This window comes from Acomys minous (genome assembly GCF_964271855.1).
Source record: "Acomys minous genome assembly, chromosome: 14".
NCBI classification, from domain to species: Eukaryota; Metazoa; Chordata; class Mammalia; order Rodentia; family Muridae; genus Acomys; species Acomys minous.
This window is the reverse complement of record NC_140496.1, coordinates 91,600,204-91,620,932: the sequence shown is the minus strand read 5'-3', so window position 1 is coordinate 91,620,932 and position 20,729 is coordinate 91,600,204. Positions and strand designations below refer to the sequence as shown.

Genomic DNA, 20,729 nt, shown 5'->3' with positions numbered 1-20,729 from the left:
GAAAGCTGGCTCTGGGAGAGACAGATGGCCGAGCATCCACGGGACGCTACGTAAACAGTTCCGTTAAGCTAAAGGTTTGCAGCCTCTTTCATTCGGGAGGTTGAAGCAAGATATCAATCTGCTGGGACAACAAGTGGGATCCTGTCTGGAAACAAAACAAAACAGGAAAAAGAGAGCAGCGGGCTATAGCTTAAAAACAAACAAACAAACAAACAAACAACAACAACAACAACAAAAACCCCAACAGCAAAACATCCATTGTAAAAACTTAACAACAAACAAGCAGCAAGGGTTCTACTGGTTCACATTCCAGTGCTGACGGTATGGTCACTTAAAAACACCAACTTCTCTCAGGTTGGAGGGACTTTTGTGCCTCTTATGTATGTTTCAACCCACAACTCAAAGGAAAGAAAGCTTTTTGTCTAGAGAATGTATGTTCCCATGGCCTTCATTACTCCTGCAGAGTGAAGGAAGGAAGAAGCCTCCTGACGGCCAATGCCTGGGATCCCAGTAAGTCTTGCCTGGCACTGCTTCTCTTTGTATGGCAAGTAACTATCAGGGCACTATGGCTGGTTACTGGAAAAGATTCAGAGAAAACATGAAGCTACATGACAGGGCAAGACAGGCTCCAAACATTACTTCCAACTTCTATGGTAGTGACTAATTTAATCATCACCACAGGCTGCTATTAAACTACCCCCAAATCAAAACAGTCCCATGAGAACCACAAGAGAAAATGTGGAAGCACACTTGCTGGCACCAACCAGGGCCCACCCCGTGCTGCGTTCCTCACTAGCGGAATGACCTTGGGCAGGTTACCCACATTCTTGGAGCCACAAGATATATAACATACAGTCACACTGGCCTCCTTCCTAGCAAAGGATTATTCGTGCGATTAGCCATGTTAATATTGTAACAGGCTCAGGAGTTTCTGGATTTTGGTAAGAACCTGACAAATATTACACCAAGCACCATTTTCAAAGGGTTGAATCTGGAATGTCAAGATCCCTGGCTGTAGGGCTTCTCCTGGTAGGGGCTGGAAGGCAGGCCCTCTGGACACATCCCAAAGCATTTGCCTTCTTTCCTCCCACGCCCTTCCTACCCTCTCTTGGAATTTCACAATTCCCAACCATGCTTGAAAGTTCCAGAGTCATTGCTTTCACTTCGCCACTTCAGAGATGGAAATACCAGGATATCCATTGATGCTGTGGACCACAGGTTAGAAACCAAGGGCCTGTTAGCAACTGACACAACTGTAGCACAGTTAGAGAGCAAGCATGAAAACCCATGATGAACAGGGTTGGAAGAGGGCTGGGTGGGTAAAGTCGTGTAAGTGTTAGGTCCTGAGTTGGGATCCCCGGAAACCTTGCAAAAAAAGCTGGTTGTGGGGGCAGCTCTAATTCCTGTGCTTCTACATGAAATGGGAGATTAAGATGGGAGAATTCCCATAAGTTCAGAGGCCAGAAAGCCTTGTATATGCAATGGCAAAACAAGAGATCATTTTTCAAGGTGGAAAGCGAAGACAGACAACTGAGGTTGCCATTTGATCTGTACATGCCTGCTGTGGCTTGTGCATGTTCATTGACACATATATGCACACATACATACACGTCAAGCCCACATACACAAAGGCACTTGATTAGAAAATACAATCTTTTGTTGGAATCTAGAAGCATTATTACCCTAAATGTAAATTTAGATAACAGAAAATTAAGGGTTTTTTGTTGTTGTTGTTGTTCTATAAATTTGATTCAAAAGACCACCACAACTATTGGATCATGGGTTGATGACATAAAGAAAGAGAGAATAATTATTACAAACAAAACATTTAAAACCCAGTACCCAGACACACACTCACATTGTCACCAACTTTACCTCAGGACACCACACCACGCTGTTATAGACACAACCACTTACGATGACTGCCAGCAAATGAAAACAACGTCCACATATCATGATATCTAAAACGCGGAAGCCCAACCAAGGAAAGCAGAAACTCAAATAAAGCACGCCCCCAAAGCCAGAGAGTTTTATAAGGACATTTAAGGATTTTCAAGAGCACTTAAGGTATTTTTAAAGTCAAATTTTTTTCCCCTCAGATTTCACAGACTGCCTACTTTGTATGTCATATGCTTAAAGTCTTTCCAGACTGTCTTACATAAAGGAGTTTCTCTCTGCCCCCATCCTTCAACCTCCTGCTGCATTTTATTTTCCTCACTGTACTTATCATTTTCTGTAATTACCTAACTGACTTATTGGTTTAGTGATTCTCCCAAGACTCTCCCCGAGTGGACCATAACCTCTGCTAAAATGGGTAGCAGGCAGCCCTGTACACTGTATCACCAGGGCCTACGGTAGTGTCTATACCCAGAAGGCACACTATCACTCGCCACTGGACCTAGGTCAATCTTCATTTGGAAACTGGTTAGGAAATCTGAGAATTTTCAGAGGTGCACTTGGGGTCAATAGACATGACAATAATTTTGTGGAGTTCATCTTGGTGGAAGACGAATCCTTCAACTACCTGAGAAGCTAGTTGTTTTAAACCTTTACATGGCAGGATTCTGGATGCAATCCATCAAGATTGGAGCCAAATACGGGATCGGTAAGCATCTTACTGTGGCTCCCTCACTGGGCTCCATCAGAATCTCCCAAGATGTAACCTTGTTATCAAACTCTTGGATGATTCCTCTCTGATCTATAGACTTAAACCTTTGTCATTGTGCATGCAGGTGTGGTCTGGCCACAGTGGTTATATTCAGGTGGACGTATGCACTGGAGAGCAAACTCTTTTGGGTTCCTTCCAGTTTAGTATGAGGTTGGTATCTTATTATTATCTGAAATAATAATAAAGTAATGAAGTAACGAGTTGGTTGAGTCAGAGGGAGGCTTCAAACAACACATGTAATGACAAAATAGTACCTAGCCTCCTGGGTAGCTCAGAGAAATGAACAACCAAGAGGTAGGTAACATGCCTCTTCAGTAGGCATTTGATATCTGTGCTTCCCTTCCCTGTGTGTGTTGGATAGATTGATGGTAAGTGGAAAGTGCAACCAACAACCTTCCCGCCATAGGAAGTGACTGTCCTGTCTGTCATCCTCTTAGAAACTACAAAATGGGGCTTGCTCAGCAGTTAAAAGCACTGGCTACTCTTCCAAGAGTCCTGACTTCAATTCCTAGCAATCACATGTGCCTCACAACCATCTGTAATGGGATCTGATGTCCTCTTCTGGTGCACATGAAAACAGAGCACTCACATACATAAAATAAATAAATAAGTCTTTCTTTATTAAAAAAACAACAACAACTATATAATGGCCATAGTCTTCCCAAAGCTCTATATTAGAACACAGACTGTTCCTAGACACTAGACTACTACAGTAAATTTTTTAACATATAGCTGAAATACATAAATAATAGTTACCATTGGATGCCCAGATGAATGTTGGCATTTTTGTCATTACCCACAAGTCCTTAGGAGGCTAGGTCCTATTATATTCCACTGTACTTGGCTTTCATGGCACTGTTAAGCAAACAGGCTTTGAAAACCCTATCACACTGTAGAGCCAAGTTTATTTCCCAAGCACATTTCTATCTGTTCTATCCACTCAGACTCCTCGTATTTGTTTCACATTCCCAATGGCCTGTGTGTGTGTGTGTGTGTGTGTGTGTGTGTGTGTGTGTGTGTGTGTGTACTCAACAGGAGGCCAGCACTGGTAGACCTACGAGACAAGAGAGGCTGGCTCACGGGTCCAAAGTCACTCAACAGAAGAGTAATGAATTATGCATTCCACCGTGCTGTGAGAAAGAGTGTTAACAACAATGTACTGAACCTTTCAAACAGCACCCAGAATGGAGGAGTCTGACCGCACCACAAAGAAATGTCACATCTTTAATGTGACACCAGTCCCCTTACTTGATCATTACATTATGTACAAATCAATCCTCATTTTGCACTGGAATTCACAGCTTTGTGTCAATTAAGAGATAAAGCAAAAATCAGCAATCATACAGAAACATAAACAATAAAAGCATCTCTTCATATTCTCAGACAATATTCATATATTGGGTTAAATTTCTCCTAAATTCTACTTCAGCAGATAGTAAGCTAACTGTCAGACTTTGGGGTGTCATGACATTTAATAAAATTAGATGCCAGAAACTTAGGGAATTGTGGGAACATTAACAAAATTAACACAATAAAGATACTGAAATAAAATTAATATTTTGGGGTGAGCCACTACTTATTATATCCATTGGTTACTTGACAAGCTATAGCACAATGGTTATTTTTCCACAGACTTGTCCTCCATTTGTCTTTAGATGGGAGAAACAGGAACCGAGAAGTACTGTGAACAGCTCAGAAGGAGGGGATGCCATCACTACTGCTGTGGTGCTGCTCCTGGGTTGAGCGACAGAGTACTGAGGACTGTTATTCACAACATCCAGGGTAGAGGCTCATGGTGCACCCGGGCCAACAGCACTGCTTATACACTAGCCCTTTTCCATGCATGCTGCTCAGATGATCAGCTACCAATAAAAAAAAAAAAAAGTCCCAAGCAACGTAACTATTCATAACTGCCTTTTGATATCGGTCTCCTTCATCCATATTTCTGGCACAATTCATTAAAATTGTATTGGAGTAATTTCGTACATGATTGGGACCAATGACTTCGATCTAAGATGCATCCTAAGTTTTAAAATGGAAAGGGTGGGGTGGGAAACACTATGAAAAGTTTTATTATTTTTGTATAGAAGGCAATAGCTCCTCTCTCCCCTTTCTCTAATATCTTTGCTAGAACTCTGTTTAGCTCTGATATCTTAGGCATAGAGGGTTTGAGTGTATATCAAAATAAATATAAATACGTATGAACGTATGTGTATATAATGCAACCTACCACAAGGTAGGCACATAGGCATTATGGGGCAGTGAAGCTGTCAGGGGCTGTGAAGCACCGGTTTAGGAGAGTACTCAGTATGCTGTATAGCAAAGGAGTCCTGAAAAGAGAGGTGGGGAGGAGTCGGTTTTAATTAACAGAGTAAGCTTGTGATGTAACGCAGGATGATGGACTGGTCACAGGGCACGTCGAAGAGCCCCTAACCAAGACTTTTCTATGCAGAGAAGGCAGGGAGCAGTACTGTGAGTCTGACTAGATCCCAAGAACAGAAGATGAGGGAAGGCCAGGGCGGCGAGCTGGAAACAAGCATGCCACGAATGAAGTTTGCTTTGTATGTTTCAACCAGAGGCACTAGTGTTCAGAACAAGACTTACATCCATGTGTGCTAGGTCTACAAATCTAAATTAATTTGTCTAGCAACTAGACAAATGAGAATTTCTGTATCATAACTTAACCATTTTAAAAAAGAATCCTATTGCTTCTAAGGTCTTATTGGCAATTAAAGTACGGCATTAGAAAATGTAAACCAAAGCTGCTAGTACTGGCCGCACCAGGATTAGGATAAAAGTCCAGTTAAAGTGCCGTGTAAATAACAACTTGAAAAGGCTTTGATAAAGCTGTCCTGCTTGGTCAAAGGCACATAACAAATGGAATATAAAGCACACACTTTCAGATAAGATGATGTACAGTAGCCTTGGGTTCTACATGGGTTCTATTTACTCACCCATTGAAAAGGCGACCTATCAAGAAATATCACTGCGTCAACTTCATGCCCACAGTGAGTTGGATTTTTATGTCACATTAGTTCCAGGATGAAGAAAGAATATACAAACTAGGATGTTATAGACACAGTATTACACTGTCCTCTCCCCAAACTGTCAAAAACTAAAAGATAAATAACAGAGAAAAACTAAAAATTGAACGGACAAAAATTAAAAATTTAAGGACAAATATTTTAAAATTTCTTACCTGGATTGGGCTGGTATGGTGATTTACGAGCGAAGTGATTTTAATTTTAATTCATGACTCATTATTTTTATAAGAGACCTTTCAGCTCCTCCAAAACACTGACTTTCATCATCTTGTTGGACTTGTACGGAGGCCCTCCTCAGCAAGCTTTTCCAGTGTGTACTAGAACACCACGTGACAACTTCCCTTTAGAAAAGGTGTAACCAATCTATGCACAACTCTCACTTTTCCAAGCCCCAGGACTGTAAGCTGGTCTTCTCCCCTAATGGCCATATTTTCCCAGGACAACAAAGACTCTGATGTCAGGGAACTAACAGTGTGTCTCATTCTCAGCAATAAGGATTAACCTATTGGCCTTACTGGTTCCTTAAATACCCTTTTTTTTTTCCCCCTATCAAAACGTTTTCGTTTCTAAAATTTGCTGTTTTGAGAGGAAGAAATTTGCCTGTAGAGGCTAACCTAGAGGTTCACCACAGTGGGTACCCACTTCTTCCTGTTGATAAGCCAGGTTTAGTGGATGAGAAGTTCAAGTACACGGCAGTCAGCCTACCATGGGCATGGCTCATTCACTAGAACATGCAAACTTCAGACAACAAAAAGGTTGCCGAGGAGCTGCGAGGGAACCTTGGAATTCTAGTGCCTGGACAACATCATCATGTGTAAACTAAACAAAATTCAACAAAACAAAATCCTCACAAGCTTCTAAGTCCCCAAGGTGGCCCGTGTCAAATAACGAATAGATTTCCATAGGAACCAAAGTCTTAACAAGGTCATTCTAGTTTCATACCTTTGAACAATAAAGAGAAATCTGAACCCAATTAAAATGGGCTGAAGGAAGAAATTTTAAAAATAGAGTAAAAAAAAAAATCGGATACAAAGTGATCTCTTCAGTCAGGAGGAGGAACGTTAATTTCAACCCTCACTTCCTCATCAGGCCATTTTAGGAAGATAAATAATCTGTCACATGATATTAGAGAGGATAGAGAAAGACAACTGAAAGGACAAGGGCACAATATGCTGTTGATACAAATGTTATAGTCTATTGTCAAATACATGAGTCTCCACTTGTAAGTGACAGCAGTAAGAGTCAGTGTGCATCATAATACTATTTACTGAAAGAACACATATGCCTAACTCTAGTAAGGAAGGACTACAGGCCAGGTGTACTCCAACCTTTTAGGAAACAATTGAAGTTCATACTCATGTATTTTCCCTTCATAAGCATTCTTGCTTTTTGTTGTTGAGATTTTATCTTTCAATTTTCTTCGAAGGTATAAGATAATTTGCTTGTCAGAGAAAACTTATTAGAAAAGTGTTCATTCTATGCACTATTTAGTTAGTTTTCTATCTCATCACCAATCTAGATTTCTTTTTTTCTTTTAAAGATTTATTTATTTTGTGTATCTGAGTGCTCTATCTGCATATGCATCTGCATGCCAGAAGAGGGCATCAGATTGCATTATAGATGGCTGTGAGCCACCATGTGGTATCTGGGAATTGAACTCAGGACCTCTGGGAGAGCACACAGTGCTCTTAACTTCTGAACCATCTCTCCAGCCCACCAGTCTAGATTTCAGTAAAGATGTATAATTATTAAATGCTCATTATGACATTATAGAGTTATATAAATCACAGTTATGGTACAATGATGACATAAAAATAATAAGTATGTATAATACCTCTGGCATTCTAAAAATTATGTCATCATTGCTTAGTTGTCTTAAGAAGTATTGATTATTTGATAGTTTATTTACCTTAAGTAGCTCTCACTAAGTCCATGATTGCCATCATCGATCAAGATTATCATATAACCCCATGGGTTGATAGATTTGATACAAATGTTTATGAGTTTACTAAACACATACAGCTACTCAATTTACTATTAATAAGTTAATGTTAGCTCTTAATTAAAAAAACAATCTTGGGTTCTAGGCTCTCAAGAACACCCTGAAACACAGACTCTCGTTACTCCAGAACTAAGGCAGGCTTCAGTGTCTTTGTATTCCATTTTAGGCCTTCTCAGCTGTCTGTGCTTTTAGGTTAAAAAATAAAATAAAATAAAAATGTGACAACAGCTTCCTTTCTATGTTTTCCTGAATGTTCTATGTCATTCCTGGGGAGAAGAGTATGGAGTGATACTTAAGGGCAGCCTCTGATGATGGGTTACTGCCCAAGCTGAACTCTAGCATCTAACCAGTTGAGTGACTTACCCTGGAGAAACCAGCTCATCTCCTTTGTGTCTGTTCCATCATGAGTCAAAACAAAACACCCAAATAACATCTTCCTTAAAGGAAACTTCTTAACAGTGGCTGAGTGGTTAAAGCTGACCAGGTACTTTAGGAACAGAACAAAGGTTTGTGTCAAAGCCATCGCCCTTTACTCAGAGTTCCTGATCATTTGCTTCATAACTGCTGTCAGTTGTTGCTGTTGTTTTGCAGGGGGAAGGGGGCATTAAATATGAGCTCCTCGTGTTTTACCCTTGACAATAAACTGTTCAATCTCTCCTTAATTACTTTCCTGTTCCTTCTCCCTAAAGCAGCTTTCATTATCCACAGAATGCATGGGCCCTTCCAGTCGCTTTTCCCAATTCCCTCCCCTGCATATTCACACTTCCACTCTTTTTTTTTTTTTTTTTTTTTTTTTTTTTGGTAATAAAGGTCTCTGTTTCAAGGCTTGGGCCATCTTGCTCTGTAAATTCCCACCTGTGTAACTGGGTCAGGACATGTAATTTTTTGTAAGGCATCAGCTACCTCCTTTATTAGGATTCTGCCAGTTTACTTTATGAGCTTTGAAAATGTAAGACAGAGAAAACTCTTAGCACATGGCATATTTGCTAAGACAGTACAGCTGAGGTAGAGGACTGTCCACATATATAAGAATGACTTTGAATAGTCTGCAAGATTATGATAAATATGTGGCCCATCTGTATGCATTGGATCCATAAAAAAACAGAAAAAATGTATTCTGTGCTTTTCTCCTTTCAATCAAAATACATGCTACCATGTATCGAAAGCTGCCAGAGCTAATATCAAATAGATGAGGTCTCCTGATTCCCACTTTCCATTTTTTCCCTTAAGGAAATCGCTCCAAACGGCTTCAGTGATTTCTGCCAGCCCTTCAGCGGGTGGCCCACGACAGTTTCCAGTCACTCTTATTTTGTTTTGCAGCAAACCTCATTTACAAGACCACTCTGTTCCCTGGCTGGGTAATGGTGGTAATGTTTTAAAAGCTGGAAGTGACATAGTAAAGAAAAGAAATAGATGACATTTCACCAAATGGATTTTCCAAAAAAGAAAGAAATATTCCATCTTAGCTCTCTGGAAAACTCAGTTTAAAATCCTTTGACTGGGGGAAAAAGTCTCCCTCCCCCTCTCTCTGCGTGTGTGTGTGTGTGTGTGTGTGTGTGTGTGTGTGTGTGTGTGTGTGTAAAATGATACTCCTAAAATTTGTCCATTTAGGGAATTAATTATTTTGTGATAAAAAACTAAAGGCAAGAAAATAAATAAGACCATTCTAAATCACTCACATTGGCTATTAATTGTCTTGCAGTTATGCACAGACAGACATTAGAAGAGTTTAGCTAAAAGTGACTTTCAAGTATACAGGTCCATCTATGCCTAGGACAAGTAAGGGCATCTGTCAGGGCCTCTGAAGGGCATTGCCTGCCTACAGGCACACACAACAGGTGGTATAAATGGCTGCAGGCTGTGGCTTCCTCAGCCAAGACATGTAAGCTTCCTTGTCATATATGAAAACTTTATTTTTAATTCTGAACTGGCCATCCACTTAAGCTATATGACATTCTACCTAATAAATATGCACAAGTATGTTACATAGATTTTAAAGATACTAAAATATGTAAAAAGCTCAGACATGTTAGAATTCACTAATCTGTAAATTAATTAAGAATTTAATATCTGAAAAATAAGTTTGACTATTTCTTAACTCCAACTAATTTTCTTTGATTTACATTTTATTTTATCTCTCCCTAAGTAGATATTTCAGAAATGTTTATGTACCAAATAAATGAATAAAACTATTTACCAAGAATGCAAAAGCTAATCGGGGTGTGGTGGCACATACCTTTAATTCCAGCACTTGGGAGGCAAAGGCAGGTGGATCGCTGTGAGTTCAAGGCCAGCCTGGTCTACATAGTGAGTCCAGGACAGCTAAGGCGACACAGACAAACCCTGTCTCAAAAAAAAAAAAAAGCAACATTAAATAATGAACAACACTAAAGTTGTATAAAGGTATAAAGATGAATTCCTTCTTTATCTAGAAATTTTTGGGCAGTCAATTATGGTGGAAAACTGTGCATAAAAGTCACATCTTTCATTAGCGGATTACTGGGCATGTCATCTCACTGCCTGCTTGTCATCCATCAATTTTTTAAACACAGACTTAGGTGCCCATCCACAGATAGCTAGATCAGCAAAATGTGGCATGTACACACAGTGGGATTTTAGAAAGCAAGGAAGAAAACAAAATTAGGAAATCTGCGAGAAAATGGATGGGCTGGAAAAGTAGTAGATTAGAACAAGGTGACCCAAGCTCAGAACGACAGAAACCACACCTTCTCCCTCATAGGTGGATCCCAGTTTATCATGTATATTAAGTATGCTGTGTGGAGAAAGCCCAAATAAACAGAAAGAAGAGCTTCAGAGAGCTAGAAGTAGGTGGAAGAAGGGTGGGTAGAAGGTAAAGGGACATAAGTGACCTAAAAGCAGAAAGGAGAGGGGGAAGGGAGACAATGGGGGAGGGGCAAGAGAAGTAACCATAAAGCTCATTGTTTCAAAATGCCATTATGATATCTAATGTGTTGAGTCTTAATTTAAAATCGAAGTAAATTTTTAAAGGGACAATAAAACATCACTCTGAAAAGAATCATTAAGTTGCTGGGCACAGTAGTTCATACCTTTAATCTCAGCACTGAGGACATGGAGGCATAGAGATCTTTTGAGTTGGACGTCAGTCTAGTCTACATAGTGAGTTCCAGGACAGCCTAGTCTATACAGTAATAATCCCTCAAACAAAATGCTGACTTACAAATGTAGCTACATATAGTAACATTTTCATTTTAAAATTTCAATAACAAGAAATGCAATGAAATCATTTTGTTTCTCCAGACACAAAATAACATTAAAATGTGAAAACTTATATTACATTCTCCCAGAATAATACTATTTATATGGTTATTTCTATGAACAATTTATGCTTATTTATATGAATAAGGTTATTTATATGAAGAATTATTTATTGTTATTGATTTATTTATTATTTACGGAAGCTTTTATGACACAATAATATCATTTTGAGCCTGTATGGAAAAAAAAAGCCAGATTCACAGCCTTCTAAAAACAACAAATCATTTCATCATAATGTCTTTGTGTATTTGTACACTTATGTATGTATTTGTCTCTGACCTGAACATGAGCCAGGCTTACATTCATTGTTTCTTAGTGTATGGCAAATATCTAATTAAATTATGCAAACAATGTTTGCCTAACATGTCCTACCTGGCATACAAACTGAGCGATCATGGCAAATTAATGCAAGTGTTTAGAAAACATAGAATAGCTGCTGATAACCTGTCATAACTTGTGATTCATTAGCAACCATAATTTCAGATCTACTTTAATTTTTGTTAATTAAGAATTATGAATGTTTGGTATATATTTGAATTGCCAAAGAGTGATCATGATTATTAGTCAATTCTTCTTCCCCTTGACAAAATACAGAAGATTGAAAACATGTTCATAATACATTTTTGATAAATGGTTAGATGGCTTTTTACAAGGGAAAAAGCATATTGGGTAAAACCTCATAATCTCAAGTTAAATTTCTTTTCTAAGGACCTACTCTATTGAATTTCCACTTTTACCTTCCATATTCATTGTTTATTTTGTTTAAAACAAAAATTGAGTGGTTAACTATATATATATATATATATATATATATATATATATATATATATATATATATATATATGCATGTGTGCATATACATACATAAATACACATGAACAAAAATTGTCTTAAAAGTATTATTTCTCTAGGGTTTCTGAGATGGCTCAGTAGGTAAAGATATTTGCTGCCAATCATGATGACCTACATTTGAGTGTCAGGATACACATGGTAAAAAGAGAAAACCAAGTCCTGCCAGTTGTGCTCTGATTTCCTCCTATGTGCTACAGCATGCCTGCAACCATCCACACACTAACAGGCATAGGAACAAAATAAATAAATTAATGTATAAAAACTTAAACATGTCACCAATCATTTTACAAAAGTAAAATTAATTTTTAAAAAAGAGCACTTAATTTCTTCCATAATATAGTATTCTAAATACTTCAACCCAGAGAAAATTTTTCTACAGCCTTAAATAATACTTAACCATATAAATTAGGATACTGCATTCTATTTGTTGTGTCACGTGTTTACGTGTGCATGCTCACATGTTGATGGTGTATATATATGTGCACATTTGTGTAGAGCCCAGGGCAGTTGTTTTTAACCTTCCTAAAGCTGTAACACTTTCATACAGTTCTTTATGCTGTGATGACCCCCAACCAGAAAATTATTTCATTGCTATTTCCTAACTGTAATTTTGCTACTATTATTAAATTTAATGTAAATGTCTGATATATGACCCCAAGAGGGTCACCAACCACAGGCTGAGAACCACTGGTTAAATGCAGTTGGTACTTCTTAGGTGCCATTCATCATGAATTCTAAGATGGAGTCTCTATCTGCCCTGAACTGCACTGACTGAGCTAGGCTGGCTGACAAGAGAGCCGCAGGCATGGACCTGTGTGCCTCGGCACTGGGATAGCAAACACATTCCACCCCGCCAAGCTTTTTACCTGGACAGAACTCATATCTTCAAGCCTGCATGGCAAGCATTTTACCAAAAGCACTACCTCTTTAGCCCTTTACTTCTATGTTTTAATTAGTATGTGGTGATTATGTATCTAATGTGATATAGAGAGGTTATGCAGAATTAAAAATAGTTGCTGTTTTTTACAAGCCAAGAAGACATACAAATGCAAAATGATTCTTGCATATGTGTAATAGCACAGTAAGGGGATACAAAAGGCCAAGATATAATGTGCCGGAGACTACAGACTTGCACATAAGTAGGTCCAGAGTGAGGCCTGCACAGTTTAACTGTTGCTCATTCGACCACTCATTCAGAAGAACAGAACTCTGTTCGCACACTTTTCTCCGTGGCCAACAGACATGTGAAACGTGCAGGGCTGAAGCCTAGCCCGGAAGTCACCTAGCTACTCAAGTGTCTGAATGAGAGAAAGGGACAAAATCAGATCGTTATTGATGCCACTTCTATGCTCCCAGAGAAGTGACTGAAAGTAAGAACACGAGGCTTAAAATGTGTGCTGGTGCATGCTTGGCAAAAGTGACTCTTCTGGAAAGTAATTTTCCTCCCCGCTGAGTCATTTTGTCTCTTTTTGACCTTTCGGTTGCAAACATTAACATGAAGCACAGATTCCACATGGCTTCAAATGTGCTCTGCAGAGTGAACGAGGAGTGTGAGCAGCCATCAGCACTGGATGCACATCCCTTGGAGCTCCATCCACGTAAGAGGTTTTCTTTGTGCATGCCTCAACACACATGCATGGATATAAGAGCGCACAGACCCTGCTGTTTAGAACTTGATTTAGAATTCTAATAGACAACAAACCTTACAGCACAGCAGAGGTTAGAGAAACAAAGGTGAGCTGGCATCATCAAGATGGAAAAATCTAGTAGCAATGAGTAATTGAGAGCTACTCTACTTTCAATCGGAAGTTTGCTGAACTAATATTAGTATGTTCACCAGACAATGAGGCTTATCATTAAATACAATACAATGAATACACATGTTTACAAGACAATGAGGTCTGGGACTATAAAATCTGAAAAGATAAAAGGGGACAAACAGAAAAATCCTAAATCTCTTTTTTTGATAATTGTAAATAAAAACTTAAAGTCATTTGCGTTCTGATTTGATGTGTTTGTGACATTCAAAATGTAGCTCATGTCCTAAACTCCAGGATGTTCTAGAACAGTTTGCAGATAATCAGTGCTTTGAAGTCAATGAATTAAACAAGCAACAATATACTATAAACTGAAGTGCAGTCTTTGTTTTTCCTGTTGTCTGTTGGCTACCTAGGGCCCAGGACAGTATGGGATCCTTGGTAAATGTTTGCTAAAGGAGTGCAGGAGCATGTCAAAAATGTCACATTTCCTGAAGGATGTGGCAGGCTGAAACCTATACCATGAAGAGGAATTACTATGTCGGGGCATGAGTATCACTCTGACTAGGGAACATTGCTCCTGGCAGAAGAAACATCACGTGAATATTAGGAAGCGAAAGAAGGTATGTAAATGTGGGAGTCTAGTTGGAGGAATGAATGGAGAGGGAGCTGTGAAGATTAGCAAGGGACCGATAACAGGGCCTCATCATCCAACGTAGGAAGTCTGAACTACATCCAAAGATGAGCCGCGGAAGGAATCTGAGCAAGAGGACAACTGTCTTGACTCTGGCAAGTCATCCCACCTCTCAGTGTTAAGTTCCTAATTTGCAGAATAAAGACGGCAACACACGGAGTGGATGTGAAGATTAAATCAGACAAAGCTACTGGTGCATGTTAGAAATTCCACACAAGGCAACTTCGTTCTCAGCCATAGCACGCCGCTCTTCAGCCCCAGCTGGCTGCACCTGCCTCTCACTATCAGTGGCACTGCTCTGTGTTTTCAGGAATGTTTGTGTATTGTTTCACATGCTGCCTTCCTTAATGCTAGCTAACAAGAAGTTGACAGTGTGAGTTTTCTTCTGTAGATGCAGAGCACAGTCTCCTTGTTTACCTCTTCCTATGCAATACGGAAAGAGAAAATAAAAGACAGTGCAGTATTGTTTAAAAAAACAATTCATTAAAGTCTCAAAGGTAACAAGCACAACCAAATGGCCATTACTGAAAAGGTAGGAACCTGAGATTCCACAGGCACTTAAGTATAGGAAGGGTCTCCTCCTGAGACCTTTGTGTATCTTTCAGGTCATCAGTCTTATTACTAAGAAATAATAACCAGCTTCCAGCACAAAAGATGCTGGCTTAAACAAGGCCTCCCTAGCTGTCACATTCCTATCAGTGTCCTTCTGCGTACTGGGATAATTTTCATCAATATGAAGAGTGAACAGAAGTCAGACACCATCAATTACTTTTTTCAACCACAGCCTCCTAGCTTTCTGACTTAAGAAGTGGGCCTACAAATTCAGAAATATTTATTGACCACCAGCCCCTGGAGGTCCCCTGAGTACTCCTGTGTAGGGAAGAATGGCCTTAGTCACTCTAGTGGCCAGGGTTGGGTAGGAGGAGGATAAATCATATTGAAGTAAAAGGACAAGGCAATTTCAAGAGCCATTTTAGTGCCTTGACTAGAGTTCCTAAGCTCTCATTTCAACCGCGTGGGAACCATGAAGATAGCTGAATATATACTTTGTCTTCATTCACAGAATGACGTTAATGCAGGCTTATCAATATTACTGACCCACTCTGGGATGACAAGCCATTCTTTCTGATATAGGTCAAGCCCCTCCGAAGCTTGCCCTCAGCCCCACTGGAACTGGCTTTCTGCTTATAGTATCTTTCTTTGCAGCAAAGATGTACACATTCTGCTCAGGGATGGACACAGGAGACATATAGTAAAGAGAAACAAAAATTAAGTAGTAGAAAGTTAATTTCCCAAGCTCAGTTAGTGCAAGCCGTGAACTACTGCAGAAGGTCAAGCCTTAGATTGTAACAACTGCCAGTGGTGCTCTTCTACAGTATCCCTCTGATGTCTCAAATGTGGGAAAAACATATTAAGGACCATGACTCATGTCTGAATGTGGCAGCAGTGTTCATACAAAGATCAAGTGTTAGGAAGGCATGGAAAACTGGAAATAAAACAACTATATAAAAACCCACTTAGGGGATGATCTAATCTCCGTTGACTCGAATTCCTGTAAGGATTAGAAAATTCTACGTTGAGTGCACTTTCCATATTTCTCTTTCCAAAGTTGCCATTAATTTGATATTTACAAAAGATTTCTTGACCAGGATACAAAAGAGATGGGTTTCTTAATAGCTCAGCCATACTACCTGTGTCATTTGAGTCACAATGGTCCCTTTGAGAAATCAAGAGCAGTTACTTAGGGAACACTGGTGAAATGGGCACAGAGATTATCCCATGAGAATCTGTTGATGATGCACCTTTTATCCACTGGATCTTTAAACACTTCAAAAACCTGACCAACTCAGACTTATCCACCAGCAAAGTTCTGTTGGCTACAGGAGCAAACAGGCAAGTATTTCAACTAGAAAGTAAACGCATACTCATGCTCATCCTGAGAAGACTTCCAAAGCATCTTACATAAGCATGTTCTAACTATCTGTGTTGGAAACTGGCCAGACAACTAAAATCTCAATGCTTTCAAGAACCCTGCTAAAAGTATCTTAACACCTCCTGGCCGTCAAGCTTATTCCTCCATATTCTAGGAATGGCACTTCCCAAAGTGAGGCAGTTCCTCAATGCCAGCTGTAGGTTTGCCCCTTCTATCCCGGGATGTTGATGATTATTGTCAGGGCTGCACTTCCAGTGCACATCTCACTCTGCACCAGGGAAATGAACTCTTGCTCTCCCTTAGCAGAGGCCTGGGCTACATTATTTCTTTTGAGAAACTCCTAAAGCTCAGTGTCTGATGCAACCTCTGAGCATCTCCTATCACTGGATCTCCTGCCTCTTTCTCCAACGCATCCAAGTCTTCTCCGTATTTGGGAGTATCCAGCTATTCCATTTTGAATATTTGTGTGCTAGAAGTTACGGGTTGAACTATATCCCCCTCATAACCTTCAGTAGATAGATGGTGACTAATTTGGAAATAGGGTCGCTGCAGCTACAATCAGGGCAACATGAGGCCATCCTCTGGGGTGAGCCCTGACTCAGTGTAATATATTAGATGATGTACATCTGATGCAGAGGACAGCACTGAGATGACATGCAGACGGAGCCAGAGAGTCAAGCTTGGGTCTCATAACCCATGGGGTCCTGGAGCCACCTAAAGCTGCATTAGGTCCTCCGAGGTTCAGGCAGGGTGGCCTTGTCAGCATTTTCATTTCAAACTCTAGTCTTCAGAATGGTGTGGCAATGGGTTTCTTTTGTTTTTGTTTTGTTAAGAGAATAAAGGCAAAATGAGTGAAAGTTAACAGAAAACCCCAGTGGTTCAGTGAAGAGACCCAGTTAAAAATCCTTTGCTATTATTCAACGAGTCAAGTTCTACTACCATAGACGCCACAGCAACATTACTGGTTCTTAACATCTGTCAACACTTTGGCCACTTGTAACACTTGTTAAGTATTTTAGATGCACTAGTTCAATGAATCCTAAAACAACACCATGGAATGAAAACTGATGATACCCTCTACCTCCTAGAGAGAAAGGAACTGCCCAGGAGGTAAAGGACAGAGCGAGGACTGGGACCTAGGCAGCCTCTCTGAGCTGTCAACCTTCCACACAGGCAGCACTGTCAACCACCACAGACATGGTGTCTGAAGCGAAACTTCCTCCAAATGAAAGTGGCAGGACACAGACTCCAACTAGCTGTCTTTTCTCCCAGTAAGAGTTTAGGTTCCCCATTCACTTACCAGCTAATATAAAAAGTTAAAAAAAAAAAGTTGCAGGAAGCGTGAGTTAGCACCAACACCTTGTGAAGACCCTGGAGGGCTCTGCTGATGGAAACTTCAGCCTGCATATGGCTGGTTCTCAGCCTGGTTCTACTGAGACATCCTATTGCTCTGACACAAGAGCTTGTGCTGAACTTCAGAGATGGACACAAACAGCAATCAAACAGAGCCATGGAGGGAGCAGGACAGACAAAGTGGAGTCCTAGAAATCGTGTTTTGCAAGAAAAGCAGGGAGTATTTGTTCTGGAAAATTAAGCAGATGGTGACATGACACCCTGCTCTGACATATTAAGGTAGCCAAGCATGGTGAGCCTCCGGGATGGCTTCACTTTGTTATTTTAACTTGTTGTATCAAGGGCAGAATGAATGAGAATCAAAATAAAGCCCCATTGATCTGATTTCTACCAAGAAACACATCCAGTTGAGTAGGCAGCAGGGTGCATAGTAAGTTCACCCAGAAGCAGAGGCACATAAGCCACAGGGGATGCTGTGAGCTGCTACTGTAACTTCCTCAGTGCCTGGATCATCTCTGCTCTTTCCCCCTTTTTGATTCTGCAGCCAAAAACTATGATTCTGGCTTAGACGGCAGCACTATAATTGGTGGGTGTTGAGGCTGAGCTAATCAACAAATATCCTTATCTGAGAAACCAGAGGAAAAAATGGTACCCTTACAAGTGCTGAAGGAAGAGCACAAACACCTCTCATCACATTTATTAGTGACTTCCATCACCATTCTCTTCCAATGAGCCTAAGGTATCAGGGATTAGATGATGAGCAGATAGTGTGAGTTCTAAATTAAGCACTTTAAGAACACAGCCATATCTGGGTATCATTTAAAATCTCTGTTCTGTGTAGTATGAAAAACACTACTTCCATCCTAAATCTTCTTCCCATTGTGTCTGGTTCCTCACAATGATTTTCTGCATCAGCATCATTGGTGTTTTTCAGCCAACAGCATCATTCATGATAATTCAAGTGCTCCTGACTCGTCAGTATCATAGTCAGGTTTCAATGCTGGACTTCTGGGTACGATGCTCACTAGGCAATCCTGTGCTTGGGTATTAAATGTGATGGGCTCAGGAGGTTACAGTCATCGTAATGTGCAGGTTCTTAAGTAGAAAATGAGACAGGCCATTGGTCATGAAGATTTTTCTTTATTGGGACTACACTGCTTTAATTCTGAGCCTTTTTGAGAAATATCACCTAGTTTCTTGAAGACATTGGAGATGGTGATCAAAATCACCTCAGATGGTTCCAACAATACTCACAGTTTAGGCACAAGAATATAAACAGTTACATGCATTTCTGTGCATGGACAGGCAATGACATCCATATCAATAGCACAGGCACCTCAACTCCATGCAACTTTCAAGAGTCAAAATACAAAATAAGCACTTTGAGAACTGCTGAAATATGGTACTATTTCATTATTATAATTCCTTTCAGTTGTAAGAGAAGTGTCTATCTTAATAGGTGCCTCTGCATTTACCTAAGAGGAGCTTAATGAGTATTTGCTTAATGGAACAGAGGTTGGCAGGCATATTACGAAGGGGATTTTCTGATATTGTCACGTGTGGCAGGCTGTTCCATCTCTTTCTGAACCTATGATTCTTCCAAGCCAAGGCCTGAAAGTCAAGATGAGAAAGGGAGCTCCAGACCTGCCTGAACTCACGCCTTGAAATGCAGCTAAGAGGTCGTATTCAATGAGGAACCACAGAGCTGGCAGAGAACATTATGCAGTTCCTGGGCACCATGCCCAGTTGGTGTGAAAAGACTCAGAAACATGCCCAAGCCTTCCCAGGTGTGTTGTTGACAGGCTGACCACTTCCACAGCTGCTCGAAAGTGTATCTTGATACAACCTTGCTTTCCGCACTCACTCTAGAGAAAACCGGCTTGCCCAGAGCAGGATGGCCTACCCTCCACTAAAGCAGCTGAGCTCCCCATGCCCGGTGACTCTAGGTACCTGCCAGTGGGCCATTTTTTAATTGTCTGAGCAGCCGATCTTTTTCTTTCCAGAAGCCCATCATCCTAAATTAGTTTATTAGATTTCCCCATGCCCAATGTCTTCTCCGAATCTAAATACGTCAAGAGAAAAAGAGCAATGTACTAGTCTCCAGAGGGCTAAGAACAGGCACACTGGTGTAACCCAGCTGTCAATCATCAAAAGGGAAGAAGATAACCTTCCATAAAACAGTAAACCACCAGCAAGGACTGTGTTATATAAAACAGTTGATTAATAAATGAGCCATTGTATATCCCACGTGTAAAGTTGAGATCTTACTGATCTGAGAGCCCCACTTTTCCATGACCCTTCTCTGGGCAGAAATAATGACTGTTTGCTCACTGGCTAAATGACAAAATTCCAGGGCCCCACCATGGCACTGCCTGTCTCCCTCTCACACACCTTTCCAACCTGGACTCCAGCCAGTCACTGTAGAAAAACAGTTGAAGCTGTGGGTAACTGTATGGCTGATCTGTTAACTGGATGGATTCAACTTTTGGCCTTCCTGCCACTAAGCACCTCATTTGGGGACAAGTAATAAAATATAAATGGGTTCTGAGTTGTCATCTCTAAAAGGGGGCAGTACACCTACATACTGGAGTGTTACTCTGATTAATATAGTTAATCACCTAGCACATTTTCTGACAAATAATGTATATAAAAGGTGGCTACTCTTGGTAGCTACATTCATTCTCCTTTTAATCTGAAATCATATTTGTCTTATTATCTCTCATCCTGTACCTACATAAGTATCATATGTTCATACATAGTTGCATAGGGACTACATGTGAAGACTTAATATTCTATGATATGAAGAATGTAAAGGGCTGCATGTGTAACTGTACATACCTTTAATATGATTAATGTTTTGCTTTGCTTTGAGATAGGATTCTCTGTGTAGCCTTGTCTGTCCCGGAACTCACTCTGTAGACCAGACTAGCCTCGAATTCAGAGGTCTGCCTGCCTCCCTAAGTACTGTGATTAAAGGCGGTGCACCAGCACCACCTGGCTGGTTAATAGGTTTTAAATTATAACAAATATAAGCTCCTGAAACCAAAACAATAGGACAATGTTAGAGAAACCTTACATACAAAAACTGATTTAAAGGAAATGCTTATAATAACTTTTAAAAGAAAAAGA

The 20,729-nt window shown here is 40.1% G+C and overlaps 1 protein-coding gene across 5 annotated transcripts in view; it reads right to left on the bottom strand.

Annotated features, from left to right (window-relative positions):
* Positions 1–20,729, bottom strand: part of PPP3CA (protein phosphatase 3 catalytic subunit alpha) — a 278,323-nt gene that overhangs the window by 69,967 nt on the left and 187,627 nt on the right. Inside the window, exon 1 of one of the 5 annotated variants that reach the window (XM_084756057.1) lies at positions 5,868–6,009. The exons of the other annotated variants lie outside the window; for them this stretch is intronic. The gene's annotated coding sequence lies outside the window, so the exon portion shown is untranslated. Of the gene's footprint in view, positions 1–5,867; positions 6,010–20,729 lie in introns of those variants that run through there. 5 annotated transcript variants of the gene reach the window in all.